Below are 14,540 nucleotides of genomic sequence, written 5' to 3'. Positions count from 1 at the left end.
CAAGGAAGGGACCACTTGGTGGCACCACGGCTGCCTCATTGTGTGACACTCACTCTGGAAAGACCCACTGGTTACCCAGTCAACAGCCACTTCTGTCTTTTCTCCTGGCTGGAAGGATCCTCTCAGTTTAACATGTATGTGGTCTGGGATAATGCTGGCTGGTCATGTTATTTTATGTTTGTATTTACAGAACAATACTTTTAAACACACAATTATACACATAGCAATTATACTGATACACAATTATTAAAGTGGTTTTTTAAACCCACCCCAAGTCACACACTTCTTTATTAATATACCAAATAACAAGATTTAGCAGCAGGTCTAAAAACTACTATATATTTGAAAGCAGCAACAAGAGTCATGGCTACACTACAACAATTATGATTTGTTTCTTACATTCATATTCAAAAGGTGCTAAATTTTAGAGATTAATAAAAATAAAGATGTAGCATTGTTTCCCTATCCAAATTCATGGACTCTATAAATTTCTAGTCTCAGTTAATCAACGCAGTGAGGAAAGACAGTTCCTTTTCCTGTAGGTTTAGGTGTAGGGCATCACATTCAGATGTAAAAGAACATGTAAAACAACATATAAAAGAAAATCAGCTGATGGCTTGTGCGGAATTTTTTTTTCCCTCTCCAAAAGGCATACAGTAAGAAACCCTACGTCCCTCCTGCTTTTGAAGATGTATGTAAGCACACAATGCCTGGAGCTATGGCAACCATGTTGGGGCCAAGAGAGAAACTTGTGAGCAGAAAGATGACAAGGATTAGGTAAGGTGCCTGATTCTGCCACCACATTCACTGAACTAAGCCACCCTAGAGCCACTTTTCTTTGAGGCTGATTTTGTGTGGAAGATGGTACAAATCATTATTTAAACTGCTTGGAAATTGTATTTCTTGCAGTATAAAGTAGCTACAGCGTAAAGTGCCTCACTGGTCTTTACCATGGTTACCTCTAAAAAAGAAGTAGGTGCCTGGAGCCCTGAACAGGAGCAGCAAGGGTGTCTGTGCCCTAAACCATCTCTGTTATTCTTCTCAGCCTCTCAGGCTCCTCAGTGCAGAGCAGAAGAGCTGTCTAATGAGAACTGACAAGGTGGAGGCACAAGACTGCTGACGGTAGGACAGAGAGCTCCTTGCAAAGGACAGTCACACAGAATGCCACCCAGAGAGCTAGAGCATGGCCCAGATGTGCACTCGGGGCAGCCCTTGAGGCTGGGGCAGGAGTGGGCTGGAGAGGCAAGCCCTTGGCCAGTAGGTCTAGAGAGGAAGGAACAGGCAGCCAGCAGATCTGTTAAGTCGAGAGTCAGACAGTGGGGTTTCAGGTTCTTAGCTGGTTCTGAGCCTCATATGAGGACAACACCAGACCCTTTTTCTTTCTCCCCCATCAGACTATACATGCCTCTAGTTTCCCTTCTATCTGGGTGTAAATTTCTCAATTCATAGCCATAAATCTGATAGAAAACTTGGAGAAGATATCAGACAGACCCTATAATCTCTGCTAATCTTGTAATCGGGAGCTAAACCCAGGACACAAATGGATTTTCAAAATAAGGATTTTAGAAACTCAAAGGCATTAGCAGGCCTCAGAGACAAATGCACACAACAACTAAATGAGATCCATCAAAAATACAGATGCACATATACTCTCTCTATTCCACATGTCTGGAAAAATAAAAGACCAGATGGAAGAAGCTATAAAACCTTGGAGGACGAAGGCAGAACCATTTCAACAGGGCCCTTCTTTTATTTAGGGTATGTGTGTTATTAAAAAAGTTTTAATTGACACATAATAATTATGTATATTTATAGGATACACTATTTTAATGCATTTATTCTCTGTATAATGATCAACTCGGTGTAAATAGCATATCCATCTGTTAAAATACTATTTCTTCTAGCTACTGAGAAATATACAATGCATTCTTATTAACTGTCACCCTACTGGGTAGCATAGCACAACTTATTCTCCTCTCACACTGTACATGTTGGCCAGTCTCTTTGTTGTACATCCCCTACCTTAACAAGGTACTTTTTTTTTTTTTTTTTTTTTGAAGCAGGGCCTTATTATGTAGCCTAGGCTGGCCTCAAACTTGTGACTGTCCTGTCTCAATCTCTTGATGGCTGCGATTACAAGTATGTGCTACCATGCCTAGCTTGACAAGGCCCTTCCTGAAGGTTCTCTGGAATTCTATAGGACTTGCAATAAAGAGAAATAAATAGTAGGGGAGGAGATGGAGATGGCTGCTTCACTTCTTTAGTACAAAAGCAAGGAATGACTTTTAGCAAGGTAAGGACACAAAAGGAAGTTTTTTCTTTTTTTTTTCTGCATGGGGTTGATGTAGGAAAATTCTGTGGTGACCAGCTTTCAAGTCACTGGTTTTAGATTTGTGGTTCACCTGACCTATTCCAGGGGACAAAAGTCTTTGGGAAACCAGCAGGGATGTATCTGTCCACAGAGCTGGTGTGTTCAGGAAACTGCCAGTCCCTTTGTGGATAGACCTGAATAAATCTTCCTGCGCTTGTAGCTTGTGCCTGTCAGGGCTGCAAAGCTTCCTGACTGTATTGAGTGGGGACATCATAACATATAAACCCCGAGTGCTGTGGCTCAGTGTGGCCACCAGCCCCTGGACATGTGAATTGCATTGGAGAAAAATGCTTACAGTGAACAGCAACATTTTCTTGTGTGTGTGTGTGTGTGTGTGTGTGTGTGTGTGTGTGTGTGTGTGTATGTGTCTTTTTCCAAGAACCCAGGTGTGAACACAATGAACCAGGGGAAGTCCATGAATGGGATCACATTTTGTTCTCTTCGGAGAGCAAACGCTCCTCAGAGGTGAGCATAGCTTCTGTTCCCAGATATGCGTGACCTCTCAGGCCCATAGTCATGCCTTTCTCTATCCTACCATCTCTCTGAGACTTCTAAAATGAAAGAGGAGGGCCAGCCAGATAGCTCAGCAGATTAAAGCGCCTGCTTATGCGGACAAAGGGATGGGGGTTTGATCCCTGGCACCACAAGCCATGCTGGCCCCACCCCCAGTGCTTGGGAGGCTTAAATCAGGAGCTTTACTATGAGTTCGATCTGTGTAGTGAGACCCTGTACTAAATACATAAAAAAAAAAAAAAAAAGATAAAATAAGAGATCTATTCTATTTATGCTCAAGAGTTTTGAGTCTCAGGATCAATACATTCAGAGTAACAAGGCAAATGAGATACACAGAGGTTTAACCTGACAAAGGTGAAGTTTACATGAACAACCTAGCAGCACTGCAGTCAGAGGGATCAGGGAGAACCGGTGTCACCTATGAGCTGGGCCACCTGATGACACAGTACAGCTAGCCCCTCTGGCTGCTCCCAGGGAGAGACAAGGCAAAAGGGAGACGATATTCAGGAGGACAAAACTCAGCAAGCCAGAGCAATGGTCGATCCCCAGGGCTCCTGTTCTTGAGGCTCACATGAGTGAGACCTGAGCAACCTCTTTAACATTCACTTATTCTTTCCCATCCTAGAAAACAGAACTTACTGAGAATGGTCTCACTAAGCAAGTGAGTCGAGGTGACATGTCTAGAGACAGCAGTGGTGGGAGCCAACTTCCAAAGACACATTAAAAATGGTGCAGGACTGATGTGAGTGTCGATGGCCAGAGCCTCATCTGGCCAGCTAGCTGAGCACCAATAGGCACAAAGGATCTTATTTTTCTCCCTTTTTAGACAACAGGGGCATGTCCAACATGTAACTCTAGCTGCTTAGGAAATGAGAAAGGCTCAGGCCAGCACAGGTTCTCTGGGGAGCGCTGGACCTGTCCAGCAGGACGAGTAGCAGTGTGCTCAACACAAGCTGTGCCTTCTCAGGACTCTGGGGTCTCACCAGCAAAGACAATGAGCATCCCAATTTGTTGGCTGGTCGGTCTGTTCATATCCACATCTTCTCCTTTTCACTGCCCATCTCTCTTGTGCTCAGATGCAGCCCTGAATAGATCCCACTGGCTGGCACTTAGAGGCAGACTGCCAGAAGCCAGAGCAGGAAGCACGGAGCTCAAGTTACTTCTTCTGTCTGGGATCCCAAGATGGTCTCCTCTCCAGGAGGGATCCCCAAGGGCTCCAGGCCAGCTCCTAGGCACCAACAAGTTGCTGGGCCAGAGAGGACATTTGCGGGGGAGGGGGACTGCCCAGCCCAGACACTGCTCATTTGCACAAAGAGCCCTTTCAGGGTTATTGGCTGGCAGGCTCCACATGGGCTTTTTTCAGCATTATGCACTGAATACAAATCAAGCAGTCTCACTGGGCTGCCACACAAACTGGCCACAATCACCAAAAAAGAGACACAGAGCAAGCACTCCTCTTGCCAGGCTGCCAGTGTACAGGCATTATGGGAGGTGAGCTGAGCCCCAGATCCTCAGCTAGAGCCTCACCATGGCTGGGCATGGGCACTTCAGAGACAGTTTAAAACAGCCCAAGAGGAATGGTCCTCATGAACACCCTGCTTAGTGACTTTGGCTAGTAATAAGCCAAATTTGATAAACGAGAACTTATTACTTGGGGTGGTATTGCAGAATCAAGAAGAATAAGATTCAAGGTAATTGTGTTATTCTTATTAAAGAGAAATGAATCTACCTTTAAGTTCTGGCCAAATTCAGAACTCTACATGGAGGCAATAAGTAAAAGAACATATAAACAAACTGGTCAGCTAATCATCTAAAAAACCAGAACATTCTTGTCCTTCTCTCTAAATCTGACAGAGAAGCTGAGGGTCCTAGCCCCCCTATTTTATGTTCATCTACTGCCCCTATCCTCTAGATATAAATCACTGTTGGAAGCATTTGCACACAGAATTGCATCTAAAACAAATGGACCAAGCAAGAGCAGGCTGTAGGCTGGGTAGACCCAGCTCCCGAAGAAGCTCGGATCATAATGAAAACGGAATGCAGCATCCAGGAACCTGGGTGCCAGCCAACCTAGCCACTGCTTGTTTGATGACTCATGGGGAAGCCTGCGGTGTGAGTTCTGGGCTGGCTCTCCTGGTGTTGCCAAAGCTGCACTCCCCTCTACCTCTAAGGGTAAAAAGAGCTCCTGTTTTGGTTCAAGGATGAGAAGGGGAGAGGATGGTCACACAGTTGACTGAGAGACAAAAATTCCTGCTCGATTTTCATAATGGGTCTTTTGATTTGCTCCCTGTAACTCCTTAGATGAGCAAATGTATACACTGAGAAACCAAAGATGCTAGGCCAGAACAGGATGACCATCCCAAATGGAACTAGAGAAAACCTAGTTAAAGTGAAAGGTGGCAGGAAAAGATAAAAAGTAATCAGTGCATTATGCAAAGCAAGCGTAGTGGCCAGAGAAGATGATCCCCAAAGAAACTGAACAAAAATTAACGAGGCTCACAAACAGAAGGCTATGCCACGATGTCATCACTCTAAAAACTGAACAGTAAGAATGGCTTACAGACAATGGAAGGGATGGCAAAAGGAAACCACACAAGAGGACACACCAGGCTTCAAGCTGAAGTGAAGTGAATAGATTGAAAATGCAGAGAAAGTTCCAACCTGAGTACATGACTTAAATTCATCCAAATATTCTATAGGGGGACCGGCCCATTTTGTCCACACTTGCTAAATGCTAAGGTTTTCTCTCGAGCGCTGAATTGCTCAGTAACAGGTCCTAGAATATTCTTAGGAGAATGGCCTTAAGCCATGTGCTTATTTAAAAAATTTCTGTGACACACTAGCGGTTGAGGTAAATAGAGTTACAACAACAAGAAATATCATCTTCAGGCAAGAGGAAAAGAAAACAAAGCTGCTATACGCCAAAGCAAGTGAAGGACCCATGGGGTGTGGTCTCCTAGTAAAACCCAACTCATAGTGGTTTGTTGTCATTCCCTGAGTGTTTTAAATTAAGAATTTGTTCAAGAACTTGTTTGTTCCTTAGTCATACAAAATTTGGGGACTCATAGTTAACAGAGGGGAAGACTCTGGACACAAGTGGACAGGAGCTCCAGGGCTCCTCTCCTGGCCTGGCCCAGTGCTGCCCATTGTGCTTGAGCTCAGGCGCTCAGTGGGATATTTATAGCTGCCTTTAAATTTACCCAGCTCACCATAAAGCAAGGTAATGGGGCGCCCTTTACTGCTGCTAGTGGTGATTGTCCCAACATTCTTTAATTAGCAAAAAGCGTTGGCACAGCCACTTTCAAAGCATTTGCTCTCCCTGTCCTGGTGTTCCCTATTTCAGGCTCAACAGCCCCTACTCCCTTTAGAGAAAATGCACTTGAGAAGATCTGAAAATGACAGGTGTGTGTGTACACAAGCAGATACACGTCTCTTGTGAACACACTCTGGCCCACTCCTCGCATATTCACAACTGCCAAGAACTGGTGTGTTTTTATGATACGTGCATAAAACTCTCCTTCATAAATCTGTCAGCAAAGAGAGGAAACTAAAACTTATGGAGTAGAGAAACCTGAAGATCCCTGGGACCCTCCTTAATATTCCCTGTATTAAAATAGCATAAAGCCAGTAATTTTTCACCTACTTTTTCAAAGACAATAAATATAGTAGGGCTTGGACTATTGATATGCCACTAGGGAGGTCTGGGCTCTTACCCACATGGGCCTCCGAAAAAAACAATATTCCTTCCTCTGAAATAGATAATTGGTGACTATGACTGAGGTTGTGGGGAAGGACCTCTGCTTTTGTGCAGGTACACAAGTAAACCAACCCATAAATAAGATAATGTCAGAAAACAGTACTTAAAATAAGGAAATAAAACTAGGGATGGTAGAACTACTGTTGACCGGGCTACAGAAATGCTCTGTGAAAGAGACCTGCTCAAGCAGAGACCAGGAGCTGCAGCCGCAGAGAAAGAACCCTACAGGTAGGGACACAGCAAAAGCCTAAAAGGAGGCTCCAAGCTCAGAGTACTCAGGAGAAGGAAGGGGACCGACCAGCTGGCTGCCTGCAGGGAGCAAATGAATGACAAAAGATAAGGGCAGGCAGGAGATGAAGGCTGAGAGCCTGTGGGCCATGGCGAGCGCTTGGCTGTTATTCTATTTATGAGGGGAATGGAGCATTTTAACTAAATCAATACATAATCTGATATAATGTCACAAAGATCACTTTGGTTGCTATGGAGAATAAGGCTGTAGACACCATGAGTAAAAACCTACACTTTGAATAGATTACTTTCTTAGTTTTGAAAAAATGTTCTGTGCTTATATGAGTTACTGACATATAAGGAAGCTGGGTGAGGGGTATGTGTACACTTGGTACTATTTTGGACTATCTTTAAGCCTATAAAACAACTTAGATATGGAATGAACAATTAAAAGTTCCATATTAGGTGGAGTACAAAGACCAAGTGATTCTATGGTGGGGTGGGGGAGGAAAACAGATTCACTTAATGACTGACTTTGGACAGACCAGTTCTTTTCTCTACCAGCTTCTACACTACAATAAAACAGGTGCTACTAATCTTACTATTCCCTGAAACTGATTTATAAAAATTTTCCTTATCAGCTTCTAGTTGAACAATACCATGAAATAAACTCTATTTTATAATTGAAGAATCTGAGGCTTAAGGAATGAACTTACATATATATGGCAAGCAAGAAGATAATATATGGGATTTAAACCCAGGTTTGTCTGACTCCAAGGGTAGTTCATACCTATCACCATACTATAATGCTCACTGGTACAATGCCCCCCTTTCTTGCCAAGTGTTCCCACACTTTTATTCAACATATTCTATAGAACTTACTTTGGGGGAAAATATTTGGGGTTCCTCCAACCAAAATATGAGTAACTAATATACACTGTATGTGTATCTCTAAAAGGCTAATTGCAATTGTGGGCAAAGACCCCGAATCTTTGCCACGGGATTGTTGAAATGTCATTCAAGCCAAGACTCTAAAGTTTCATGTTGATACCTGCTGGCTCTGATCTGGAGGCATCCCTTAATTTTCATTGAAAATGAAGCTCAAAAGTTCTGTGACTGTTAGAATTGAGCCAAATCTTGTATCAATGATAAGAAATACTTCCAATATTATTGGCAAACATTTAAATGTTCCAACATCTTTGGAAGAGACCACGTAAAGAAAGAGTGAGAAACTCTTCAGAAAATGGAATTGGGAGGAAGAAAGTAAGAGGAAGCAGATTTTCTGAGGCCGTCTTGTCAGCCTGCCTTGTCTCTGAGCGAGGCCATTCTCCCCTACAGGAGTGGCCACACAGCACATACTCCACTTTCCTACCCCTCAGGGGCACAAGATGTGAAAGTCACCCACTGAACACCAGATGCACCCCTCTTTCTCCCCCTTAAATGTGCATGACAGTGGTTTAGAGTTTGGGCTCTGGAAAGATTTGAAACATGGCTGTTATTGTAGTAAGCTGAAAATAAGCCTCAGAAAGATAGGTTCATGCCTTAACCCTCAGGGCTTGAGACTGTTATCATACTTGGAAAATGCATTTTGGAAGATATAATTAGCCAGTAAATTAAGGATGCGGAGATGAAGGATCTTTCTGGATTATCCGGTAGGCCTAAATCCAGGAACACGTGTCCTTCAGTCACAAGCAGGAAAGAGACAGAAGAAAATGAGGCCAAGTGACCATGGAAGTGATGCGACCATAAGCCAAATGTCAGCCAAAGCAAGGGCTGACTTCCTCTAGGCCTTTGGAGGAAGGGCAGCAAGCCACATTGTGAACTGTGAACTTCCAGAGCTGCAAGAGAATAAATGCCGAAGCCTCAAGAAATGATACACTAACTCATTGGTTCTGTGATCTGTGAAAGCTACTTCTTCAAACTGGGGAAACAAGTGGTGCCTATCTCACAGGGGTGTTGTGAGGAATCAATGCATGTGACAACACAGTGCTAAATATCTATCAACACTCCCATGAATGCTATTACAATAATTAAAATAATTATTACTTCTACACACAGACAAATGGAGAGGATAAACGGCACAGCCTGCAATGGACCAGTGCACCTGCAAAGGGACAATTTCAAGGCTGGACACTGGTCTGTCTGCTTGACCACAGAGGTGGCTGTGGCTAACGCACATACCAAATATCATCTTCCAAGAGGAGGCAGCAGGGTAGCTGGGAGGCTTTTTTCCTTAGGCTTAGCAGCCCAGAAAGAAACTGAAAGTTCCAGGAAACTAGTCCCAGGTGAGAAGAGGGCCTTTTCATCATAAAGGTCTTTGTGATTCTTATTAACCATCTAGTTTCTTCTTAGCTGAAATTTTCGAAGATTGCTCTGGATGGTACCAGGAGGGAAAGTGCTTTTTTGGCCATTTCCCTGTCAACTTCCTGAAAAAGCAGAATTGTTGGGGAACACAACAGTGGACTCTGAGGGCCTTCAAAAGAACACGTAACTCCAGAACAGCACTGCTATCTAGAATAACTGGCTCAAGAAAGAAAAGCCATTCCCTTTATGACTGGTTCGAGATGGCACTGTCTAGCCACACCATGGAATCACAGGCAAGAAAAATAACCTTCCTTTTACAAGGAACAGAAACTTCATGATCAGTTGATTCTGAAGAAATACATTTGATGAGTTCACTGCTTTGATTAAGAACATGTCCATGTATTCCATTTTTTATACTGTTTTATTATTTATTTTTTACATTAATTTGGTACAGGGTCTTGCTATGCAGCTTGGACTCATAGTGATCCACCTATCTCAGCCTCCCTAGGACTGAGATTATAGGCGTGCATGGGCTGGTGAGATGGCTCAGTGGTCTAAAGCACCTAATTAGAACTAATTTAGCAAACACAGGGACCACGGTTCAATCCCCCAGCACCACATACCAGCCAGCCCTGCCCCCTGGTGGGCTGAGCTGGCCACACACACACACACACACACACACACAAATAAATAAATAAAAAAAAAAAAAAAAAAAAAAAGAGATTATAGGCGTGCACCACATGGCTTGTGGTACTAGGGATTGAACTTGGACCCTGTGATTGCCAGGCAGGTGCCTATACCACTGAGCTATCTCCCCAGTCCTGTTTTATTATTTCTACTTCATCAACCAATATCTTTTTTTTCCCTTCCTTTTTGGAGTCAAGGTCTTGTTATGTAATTTAAGTTGGCCTTGAACTTGCAGCTATCTTCCTGCCTCAGCCTCCCAAGCACGGGAGTTTCAGGAGTGTGCCACCACACACAGTCTCTTTCTTTCCCTCTTTGAAGAACAATTTTTCCCTTTCTTCTTGTTTCTCAAATCCTCTTTGATCTTTGCTGTTGTTCTTTTCTTGCTTCTGATGGTCCATCCCCACTTTAGGAAGATCAAAACCCTACCAAAAGTAAGATGGTACTCACCCTACGAGGCATTATGGACATCTAGTGGCTGCTCAGGATAATGTCTCAGGGATGTAATGCATAGCAAGGTGGGCAGGGGTCTGGCCAGGGCAGTTCCAGAGCTTCTTTGCCCAGGTAGTCATAAAGTTACTCTGAATAGCAGAACAGTTATTCCGGAGACCCATCTTTATCCCAATCCAGCAAAATATAATAGCACCTACACAAAACACCACAGAAGGCAGGCATTTGGAAATATGTTCAAAGTGCAGCTTTAAACACCCATTACCTACACATCAACATCTTGACAGAAGGACTAAACTCAAAAGACAGGTTCTGATATTAGTCACGTGGCTTTAGCTAAGTCACTATGCCTCTCTGAGCTTCCTAACAACATCTGTAAAATGAGAGGCTAAGTCTGGACAATCTCCAAGGTCTCTTTTAGTGCTAACATTTTGTGATCTATGAGCCTTTTTAGCAGCTGGGAAAATTCTGATATGCTCTCCTCTGGCCCTGTGGATCTCTAGATTAAACTGAAGGAAACATTTTCTTCTCAGCTTTGTGGCCCATTTCCAAGACCTGGATACAATCCTGAAGATCAACTTTCTTCACAGAGCTACATGTGAAAGAAGGGGTTAGAATCATGGACTATGAGAACTGGAAGGAATTTTCTGGTCCATTTCTTCAATTTTATAAACTAAGCAACAGAGGTTTTAGGATTCATCATGTGTTTAATCAGTGCAAAAAAAAAAAAATTACTAGAACTTAGTCTATAAGCACTATCCCAATCTTTCTATAGGCCCATTCTTTCCCGCTGGCCTCTTCAGCTTTCTCACAGGTCTCTCTGGGGGAAGCTGCGTATGAAAACATCCTCAACACAGTATTTTCCTTCCTTCTCTTCCTTCTTAGCTGTGAGTCTCCTTCCTTTATTTCTTGGTGGCATTATTCCAAATCAAAGAAGTAGTCAGAAGGACCACAGGGGCAACCCAACACAGCTAGAGGCCTCGGCCTACCAAGATGAGAGACTGCAGGGCCACTTTTTGTTCAGAAGGGCTAAGTGCTGCAAAGGCTTGATAGCTTCATCTTTGTCTGGTTTGTGGGTCTCAGGTGCTTTCATAGACCAGGTGGCCTAGAGTACAAAGTAGCCGTATCTAGCAGAGCTCCAGGGAAGCCTGGGAACATTCCCCTTATCGATAGCAGCTCCAAATATTTGTAGTGAGACAAGCTCATTACTAAGCACTGGTCTGATCCAAGTCTGCCCACCCTTCCAAGTACCTTCACAATGTGGGGGCAGCAGCTTCCATTTGCTGGGCCTAGAGCTGAACAGATGGAGCCAGAGTTTGCCTACACAGGCAGGAAACTAGCCTAGGCAGGGTCTCTCTTCTGCCTGAAGATGGAGGAGCAGTCTTACTCCAGCATGCCACCCAGGCCCAGGCCGGGTTCTCCTCTGATACAAAAGCCCTCTTCGAGTTCAGGGCATTGAGAGGGCTTCCTCCATCCACCCTTGTCAGCCTAGGTTCGTTATTTCTTTTATGTCTTGCTTGAAGCTCAGGATGCGCAAATGGGGTTTCAGTCAAGATACAAAGAGCTGATAAGGGGCCTCGATGAAACTGAACCCTAGTATGACTTATTCCACTCCTCTCTTATTTTTTTCTTTTCTTTTTTGGACTGGTCATGAACAAAACAAGTTTAGAAGATTTCTTTTCTCAGCTCTTCCTTTTCTTCTATTTAATCTTATTTTTCTATCACATATAACTTTCACTGGACTTTCATAGTCTTTCCCCAAACTTGCTTCTGTCATTTAGTCTGTAGAGTAGATTCAGCAGATACAAATGATTTTGTTAGTAACGGAAACACTGATCTCAGGATTTAAGGCTGGCTTAAAAAGTTGGCTCTTCACTTTCTAGATGTAGAATTGTAAGCAAAATACTTGCCCCAGGTAAATATCTGCATCTATAAAATGGACACAACAGTGACCATTAATTCACTGGGGCAAATGAAGATTAAAACTAGAACAGATACACAACTGTTTCATCTTGAGACAGGGTTCTGCTACAGAGCCCACGCTAGCCTCAAGATATTCCTGCCTTAACCTCTTGAATGCTGAGATTGCAGGCACAATGGCAAACAGCAGATAATATGCTAATGAATTCCTTAAGTGGGTTGATAAAACCTGAGTTCTCATTCCAGCAGGTGAGTACCTTGGGGACTCTCTTCTAAGTTCTTTGATAGCTATTCAAGGTCTGCCAAAACTGAGAAAAACTCTGCCCCGACACTTAATACATGACCATAGGCAACATTCTGACCCATTCATAAAATGGTTCATAGAACTGATGGGAAGATTAAGAGTAATACAAAAAGAACAAGAGTCCAACAAATACTATTGTTATTTGGCTACAAATGGAAACAGGAAAGTCTTGGTAAAGAATGGGGACATCAACTTGCCTACGGTGGAACTTTCCAGGCTTAGGAATGTAGTGGCAAATCTAAGGAGATTCAGGTTATTGGACAACAGACAATACTGAGATTATGGGTGTGACAGAATCCAGAAAACTGAGAAAAACCTGCATCTCCTTATTGAACAACAACCCACGTGCAGGCAGTGAAGGCAGGGAGTGAAGGTTTAACAAGGAAGCTTGCCTAATACCACTCAGGGAGAGGGGTGGGGAGAATAGGAGTCTGGAGGCAGCACTGGAAAGGACAGCATACTAAATGATGGCATATTCTACTGGACCTGCGCCTCAGCAGCTGACCACTGATCAACAGACCTGCTCTCGGCAGATCGAGGGTCTTTCCTGGGCAATGGAAGAAGCCTGATCTGGTCTCCTTCCTGTCACGAATATGGGCCAGAATTCCCCTACCAGAACACTGCTACTGCAGGCTGCTACGCAGTTCTCTGGGAGTCCCGTGAAGAGAGGGGAAAGAAAAGGGGCGACAGAGAGCTAGGGCTGCAGATGCATGAATGAACCGCGGACTGCGCCATGGGCTCTGGGAGTTCACCTCAATCTTTCCCAGGTTGTCATTCCGCACTCCTTGCACTTGGTCTTTCCTTCCACTGTTTCCCGCCCCCGCAGCCCTCATTAAGAAAACTATCATTTAAAGCTCCAGTTAGAGACCAGGAGGGATGAGCGCGCGCGCGTGGGAGGGGGCAGGAAGCCCCGGCATTCGGGCTTCTGGCTCCAATAGCCCTGGGCCAATTCCCCCAGTCCCCGCCCCGGTCCCCTCCACCGTGCAGCTCCAAAGTCCGAGTATGAGGCTGCCCGACCCGCGCAGCGAAGCGCCGGGTCAGCATTCGGCGGGGGTGAGGATGACGCGGGCCCGGCGGGAGGCCCGCCAAGTGCAGCGGCCCCATCGCGCACCGCCGCGCCCCCAGTTCGCAACCCTGGGCCGGAGGGTGCGAGCTAGCGGTGCGGGCCGGGGCGGGGGCCGCGCAGTCTCCCGCTGTACCCCGCGCTCCAGCCTATCAGCGGCCACCCAGCGGCTCGCTCCGACCCGACCAAAATAGCAGCGAACGCCTGCGACTTGCGCGCGGCCCCTCAGTTGACGCTCACTCTGCTCGTTCGCCGCTCGCCGGCGGGGCTCGCTCCCCTCGTCCTGAGGGGGCGGGGAGGAATCGGCCCGGGAGGGGTTGGGGTGGGGGTGGGACAGAGGAGGGACGGAGGAAGGAAGGAAGGAAGGAAGGAAGGAAGGAAGGAAGGAAGGAAGGAAGGAAGGAAAGAAGGAAGGAAGCGCAGGCAGGCGGCCGGCCAGGGGACGGACGGGGGCGAGGCGCGGAGCCGGGGCTGCGCCGCGCGGGCTGGCGCGCCGCTGGAAGGCGCCGGCGTTAACCCCTCGAGGGCAGGCGACGGAGGGGGAGCTGTGTTAATACATAAGAGCACTGCATCACGCTAATCTTCTCCCCAGAACAGTATGCGTCAGCAGTACATTCACGTTCCGACTGAAGGACAAAAGGATGAGAGAGCAGTCTGCGTGGCTGCTGCCTGCAACACCGCGAGCCCGGCGCGAGGAGGAGACGGTGGGCGCCGAGCGCAGGGGCTCCGCTGCCGCCGTCGCCGCCGTCGCTAGCCAGCGGGGACCATGTTCCCGGGCTCTGGAGCGTCTCCCGCAGCCGCGACCCCCGCTGCTCACGCCGCCAGCGCTCGGGCCGCTGCAGCAGTCCGCGGGCAGCGCAGCCTCTGAGGGCGCCGGGAGCCCCTGCCGCGAACTCGTCCTCTCCGCACAAAGCCGGGGCCGGCGGCGCGCAGGGGGCCCGGCAGC

General features: G+C 45.9%; 1 protein-coding gene across 1 annotated transcript in view; it reads right to left on the bottom strand.

Moving 5' to 3' along the window:
- Snd1 (staphylococcal nuclease and tudor domain containing 1) overlaps window positions 1-14,540 on the bottom strand; it is a 443,244-nt gene that overhangs the window by 41,874 nt on the left and 386,830 nt on the right. The window lies entirely within an intron of this gene.

Source organism: Octodon degus, unplaced genomic scaffold (assembly GCF_000260255.1).
Source record: "Octodon degus isolate 3935 unplaced genomic scaffold, OctDeg1.0 scaffold00160, whole genome shotgun sequence".
Lineage (NCBI taxonomy): Eukaryota > Metazoa > Chordata > Mammalia > Rodentia > Octodontidae > Octodon > Octodon degus.
This window is presented reverse-complemented; position numbering and strand designations above follow the sequence as displayed.